Genomic DNA, 6636 nt, shown 5'->3' on the forward strand with positions numbered 1-6636 from the left:
GCTTTGAGGGTTAAATAGTTATAAAGAAAAACTAGCTTGAGAAAAATTCGGCCCAATAATTGAGTTTCTTGATAACAATTGGGTAAAGTGCCCCCCCTTTAAAAAATTTTTTTTAATGTTTATTTATTTTTGAGAGAGAGAGAGAGAGAGAGAGAGAGAGCGTGAATGGGGGAGGGGCAGAGAGAGAGGGAGACACAGAATCTGAAGCAGGCTCAAGGCTCTGAGCTGTCAGCACAGAGCCCAACATGGGGCTTGAACTCATAGACTATGAGATCATGACCTGATCTGAAGTCAGAAGCTTAACTGACTGAGCCACCCAGGTGACCCTAAAGTGCCTGTTTTAAGGCAGCAGAGTATCTGAGTGAGGTTTCTACATGAGTGGAGGGTTTTTATCTCCTCCTTCCTTTGAGACAAGGTCAAATATTAACATTTGACTTAACCAGGAGCTATATTTCCACCAAAGGAAGAAACCAAAAAGCTGAAAGCACCTACAGATGTCACTAAGGCTATCCATATGTACTTTTTCTTCTTCTTTTACACATATTGTAAGACTGCACTTGAAACCAGGTATGGCCATTACACTTGTTTTGTCCAATGAAATGTAAACAAATGTAAGTCTTCAGGTTTGGCCTCCCCTTGAGGTTGACTTGGAGCAGAGCTCCCCTCTAATAGGCAGGTACTGTGATAGAGAAATAAACCTTTTAAGCCCCTAGGAGTTGAGAGTTCTCAAATGTTAGTGCTCATCAGAGTCACCTGAAGGACTTTTTAAACAGATTACTGAGCCCACCTCTGGAGTTTCTCCTTTAATAGGTTGGTAAGGGATGTAAGGATCTCTAACAAGCTGCCAGATGATGCCAATGCTGCTCATCTAAAGTCCATGCTTTGAAAACTGTCTCAGGCTATCTTGACCCACAGAGAAGATGCCCTGATTTATAAAAGTGAATATAAATGATGACCATGTATTGGCAATTTATTCTATGGTAGGTATTGTATTTCTTCATAGTAACCCTAAGAACTATGTTGCATTAATATCACTCATTTTATTGAAAACTCAATAAACTTAAACTATTTCCCACAGTCTTTTAGATAGTAAAAGTAGATAAAAGATAGAGGTAAAGTTTCAGGCTGCCTGATACTATATATTAACCTCAATTTAATCTATTTTGTATGATTCAGACTATTTTGGAGGCGTTTGACCACCTAAATAATGCTGTCTATCAAAGTACCAGGTTTTGGGACATATTCTCATTTAGTAAGATTATACTGAGTTACTTCATTTCAATATAATTATATTTTAGGATAATTAGGTTAGATGTAGTGCAAGCCACAACGATGGATAAAGTCCAATATGTTTTCATAGAATTTTCAGTATTTTAGAGTAAGTATCCCCAAACAAGGCAGATTATAGATGCATTAGGGCAAGAATAAAAAAAGACTATGGGAATCCACAGGAGGGAGGTATTCCAATCAGAGAGTAGATGAGAACCTATGAACTGAGCTATAAACAGTGACAGGTCTTTAGAGCAAAGTGAGAAGGAAATTGTACAATTGCAATACTGAGCTACAAATCACCACTGAGAAGATTGGTTTGATCCATAATTTTTTTAATTAAAAAATATCCTTGGGATACGTTAGTTCTTTAAAGGTTAATTAATAGATGCATTGAGTGCTATGGTAAGGATTAATTGAGGTGGTGCTGGAGGAATAATAAGGAACTGAAAGTATTATGTGGATTTTCTGCTAGATCATTTTCCTATGAGACAGCTAAATACGATGGCAGCTACAGTACCAAACTCCAAATGATATTTCTAAGTAAATTGTTTCAATCCTCAATCTAGTTTTTTAAATCAAAAAATGCAATAGCTAATAAGTTTAGAAAGTGCACACAGATGAAAATGATTTGTGAAAATAGTGACTTAAAACATATTTGTCCTTGGGGCACCTGGGTGGCTCAGTCGGTTAAGCATTCGACTTCGGCTCAGGTCATGATCTCACAGTTCATGGGTTTGAGCCCCACATCGGGCTCTGTGCTGACAGCCAGCTCAGAGCCTGGAGACTGTTTCAGATTCTGTATCTCCCTCTCTCTCTGACCCTCCCCTGCTCATGCTGTCTGTCTCTGTCAGAAATAAGTAAAACATTAAAAAAAAAAATGTTTGTCCCAGATTAGGTCCAGTGGAGTAGCTTAGTAGCTTAGCATAAGCCAGAAGGAATTGGAATTTCTCTTGGAAAGGATCTTCTAGCATCTTGTGCCTTCCATAAAATAACTGGCACTTGTTAAGAAGCTAACATTTGCCAGAAACAAATGGAGCTGTTTTTGTGATGCTTTTTTCACACAGACATGTCACAGTGAAGTCAATGTGTCAGCTGCCTTGTAAATTTGATTGGGTTTTGAATCTCACTTTATAGTAATCGCTTGCTTAAGGCATGTCCAAAATGTTTTGAAACTGCCAATAAAGCCACTAGTTGCCCACCTATAGAGACATCACTGTGAAGTGCTCTGATTTGTTTTTTTTCTCCAGATCTTCTCCACAATATTCCTCCCTTGAATCAAAAACATTTCAGTAATTCCAGAATAGCAAGTGGGAAAGTAGGTGGATTTCACTAAGTAGAGTCTGGCCACCAATTCTTACATGCCTTCTGTGGGCAAGAGAAATGAGGTCAACAGGGATGTGGACTCTGCAGTTAGACCATTTGGATTAAATTTCACAACTTCACCGTTTACTAGGGAAGAGTCTGAGCATTATTCCTGTTTGAGGAAATTAAGATTATGATGGATTTTGGATTTAGACAGACTTTTGTCAAAATCTGAGCTTTACTACTTACTAGCAAGGCATCCTTGGATAAGTCCCTTAACCTCCCTGAGGCAAGGGCTGTGAGTGCCAGGGAAGCTTTGTGGAAGAGATAGATGTGGAACACCTAGAATACAGAGGTGATCCTAAAATATTGAAATTCCAAGGCCGCATTTGATAAGTTTGAAAGGATCTGACTGATGTGGACCTTCCGGTGCAATGGAATTGGACAGGAATATTGATCACTTCCAGATGAGAATTACATTAAATTCTCTGCAGAATTTCCCCTTTTGACATGAATTCACTGGATCTCTCCCAGGCACCAAGGTTTCCATCCTTGTGTGTACTCTCCACTTAACCTGTATCATCCAGTGTGAGGCTGAGGGTGACACTCTATCTGAGGGAAAAGAGGGAAAGCAAGCAAATCATTTATCTCTGTGTGTGTAATTTAAATTTTTAAATGTTTTTATTTTTGAGAGGGAGAGAGACAGAGTATAAGTGGGGGAGGGGCAGAGAGCAACAGAGATACAGAATCTGAAACAGGCTTCAGTCTTTGAGCTGTCACTAGAGTTGGACCCAGGGCTTGAACTCATGATCTGTAAGATCATGACCTCAGCTGAAGTCAGACGCTTAACTGACTGAGCCATTTAGGCACCCCTGTGTGTATGTCTTTTAATATAGACACCTAGACTCAAAAGCTCTGATATACCTGTCTTTTTGCAGTCAGAATTCATAGTAAAATGCTGCTGGGTCTCAAGATTTTGGCTTTCCTCACAGCCAATTGGTTTGAGTTTAATATTTGTGGGGAAAAGTTTACCAGGCACAGTGAAGAGTTTTGGTTACTTCAGTGTAAAAGGGAGAAACGTATTGCTTGTAGATACCTCATCAGACTTTAAAGCATGCTTTTAAATTTTTTTTAATGTTTATTAATTTTTGAGAGAGAGAGAGAGAGGGAATGTAAGAGGGGGAGGGGCAGAGGGAGAGGGAGATGCAGAATGCAAAGCAGGCTCTAGACCCTGAGCTGTTAGCACAGAGCCTAACCCAGGGCTTGAACTCAAGAACTGTAAGATCATGACCTGAGTGGAAGACAGATGCTTAACTGACCGAGCCACCCAGGCACCCTTCTAAAGAGTCTTTGAAGTAAAAAGGGATTTCTACTTTTTTTTCCAATTTTCATGTCTGAACCTAACTGCTTTGGTGTGATTGCCCCGACATGTGCCAGCAAATGATTGCATTACTCCTCACCCCGTCACTTGAAATGTGGACTTAGAATATTCAGAAGAGAACACATTTTATTTCCACTAACATGTCAAGTCATGAGAAGAGGGCTAAATATTATTGAACCCTAAGGTATAGCCCATGTTTACTTTTCAGACTCTGCCTTAGTTGGGGTTTGACAACTCTAAGACAGTAGACAGTAAGGGCTAGAGGGGTATGGAGGTGGAAGAAAGGCATGAAATGAAATATAAGTCATCTTCTAAGTCCATGTCTTTTTCTTTTCTTGAAACAGATATGGGCTATAAAAAGGGTCATATTTAAAGTTTGTTAAATGGTATTTTTATTTGAGTAATCACAGAACATATTGTCTGTTTCTACTTTTTTCAGAATCTCTAAATTTCTCACATCATATTTATTTTCCCATATTATAATTCAAGATGTCATATTTTTAAATTTCAGTTTACTCAGTAAAACCTATTGCATTCTGTTGAAGACTTGTTAACTAAAGAAGAATAAGATTGCCTACTTATTCCAACCTGATCCAATGGCTTGAACTAAAGAAATAAGGAAAAACACAAACAATTTTGACAAGCAGCACTGTTAACAATGAGCTAAAGTATCAATGGATATACTGGGAAATCCTCTATAGAAGATGTTCCTCTGCAGGAAACAAGGATTAGCCTTCCGGGCTTCTGAGAGAAGATTTATCAATATCGCCCAAATTAATTCTAAAGAATGGTTATATATATTACAAAAAGTAAACATTATGTTAAGCATATTTAACTTTAGGAATTGCCAGAGCCTTTATTATCCTACTGCACATTAAGACAGTCCAATGTGTTTGACAATAGGAACATTCTTCTCTTCGGCCTTCTTTCAGGACTAATCTTCAGTAGGACATTTAGGAAAGCTGATTTAGATGCCTTATATTCATACAGATTGTTTCAATCTAATAGGTAGGATAGGGCAACACACAAAACCTTTAAAGGGTGATATTATGAAGGCACATCACATGACTTTGTATTTTGCAACTTGGTGTTTCTGTCAGAGTTGCAGATGAATCAAGGCACTGAATCAAAATAAATAGCCTTGCTTGGGATGTAACCCCCTCTTTTACCCCATTTAGTAAAGTCTTTCTACCTGTATTAGTGCTTTCTGAAAACAATATTGCTTTTTTCTGGGGCTGGGAGTAGGAATGCAGTGTTAAGTGTAATGAGTGTGCTGCCCTTTTTACAGCTTCCCTTGCAGGTAGGGCCTCGATTATGGTCAAATACATAAAATGAGAGCACTGTTAGTAAAGATCAAGCATCATAATAGGAGAAAATTCTTGGGTACCAGACATTGCCATTTCTGCTTGCATCAGATATGTTTAGACTTTTTGTGTCCATCCTGTGAAGGTGCAATGAGAATAATAAGGATGAAGGTAGCAGAGTAGGATGGGGGAAAATGGTTTCTTGATGGCTACTGCCCCAACTGTGAGTGTCTGCACAGTAGATATCACTATCTTAGGAAGCTTAAAATTTTTTTTATATGTATTTATATTCCCTGATATAAGCAACTCTACCTTATTTTCTTTATCCAGACTCTTTCCTCATTTTGTAAGTATTCAGGGTGCCTAGGTGGCTCAGATGGTTGAGCACCTGACTCTTGATTTTGGCTCAAGTCATGATCCCAGAGTCATGGAGATTGATCTCCATGTTGGGCTCTGCTCTGAGCATGGAGCCTGCTTAAGATTCTTTCTCTCCTTCTTCCTCTGCCCCTCTCCCATGCTCACACTCTCTCTCTCACAAATAAAAAAGTAAAAAATTAAATTAAAAACATACTGTAAGTTGTTCAAAATCAGAAAGGATCTTTCTTTGAATGTTTTGAACTGTGATCAAAAAAGTTAATAACTTTTTTTTTTAACATATACAGCATTCAAACAGCTTCTTNATATAATGAAACATATATAACATAATATATATAATGGACAGTGTGTACTGTGTGAATATAGTCAATAAATTAGAGCCATCACATCCAGCACATTCACTAATTGGTGATCATATACCACTGGCCTGCCCATGCATGAATTCTGTGACCCAAACCAGTGCTGAGTCAATTGGTAAGATTGCTGATTTATTTAAAACTTTTTGTGCTTATTCTGGGACAAATTATTAACATGGAGATTGTTTTTAACTTAAAGACTACTGATTTCCATATTTATAAAATAAAGGAAAAGCACCAGCAAACTAATAATAATAATGATTTAAAAGACTTTAAAAATGCAGTTATTATTGGTGAAAGCTTTGAATTTCCTGGACCATTTTAAATAGGATTTAAACAGCAACTACATTGCTCAGTCTTTTTGTTAATTGTAGTCTGGTTTTTTTGCTTACCTCCCTCCCCCTCTTCCTTCCTTCTTTCCTTCCTTCCATCTTTTCTTCCTTTCTGCCTACTTGCCTTTCATTCTTTTTCCCTGTTTTATTCTGGCTGCTAAGTTTTATATCCAAATAGCTGTGCGGCTTGGCTAGCAGGGATTCTGGGAGCTGGTTACATGTTCCTTGGGGCTAAGAATTTCTATGCATGATTCAAAATTACATATATAGATAGATATAGATATAGGTATGGACATAGATATTGATAGATATAG

The sequence above is a fragment of the Crocuta crocuta genome, unplaced genomic scaffold (assembly GCF_008692635.1).
Source record: "Crocuta crocuta isolate KB4526 unplaced genomic scaffold, BGI_CrCroc_1.0 scaffold328, whole genome shotgun sequence".
Lineage (NCBI taxonomy): Eukaryota > Metazoa > Chordata > Mammalia > Carnivora > Hyaenidae > Crocuta > Crocuta crocuta.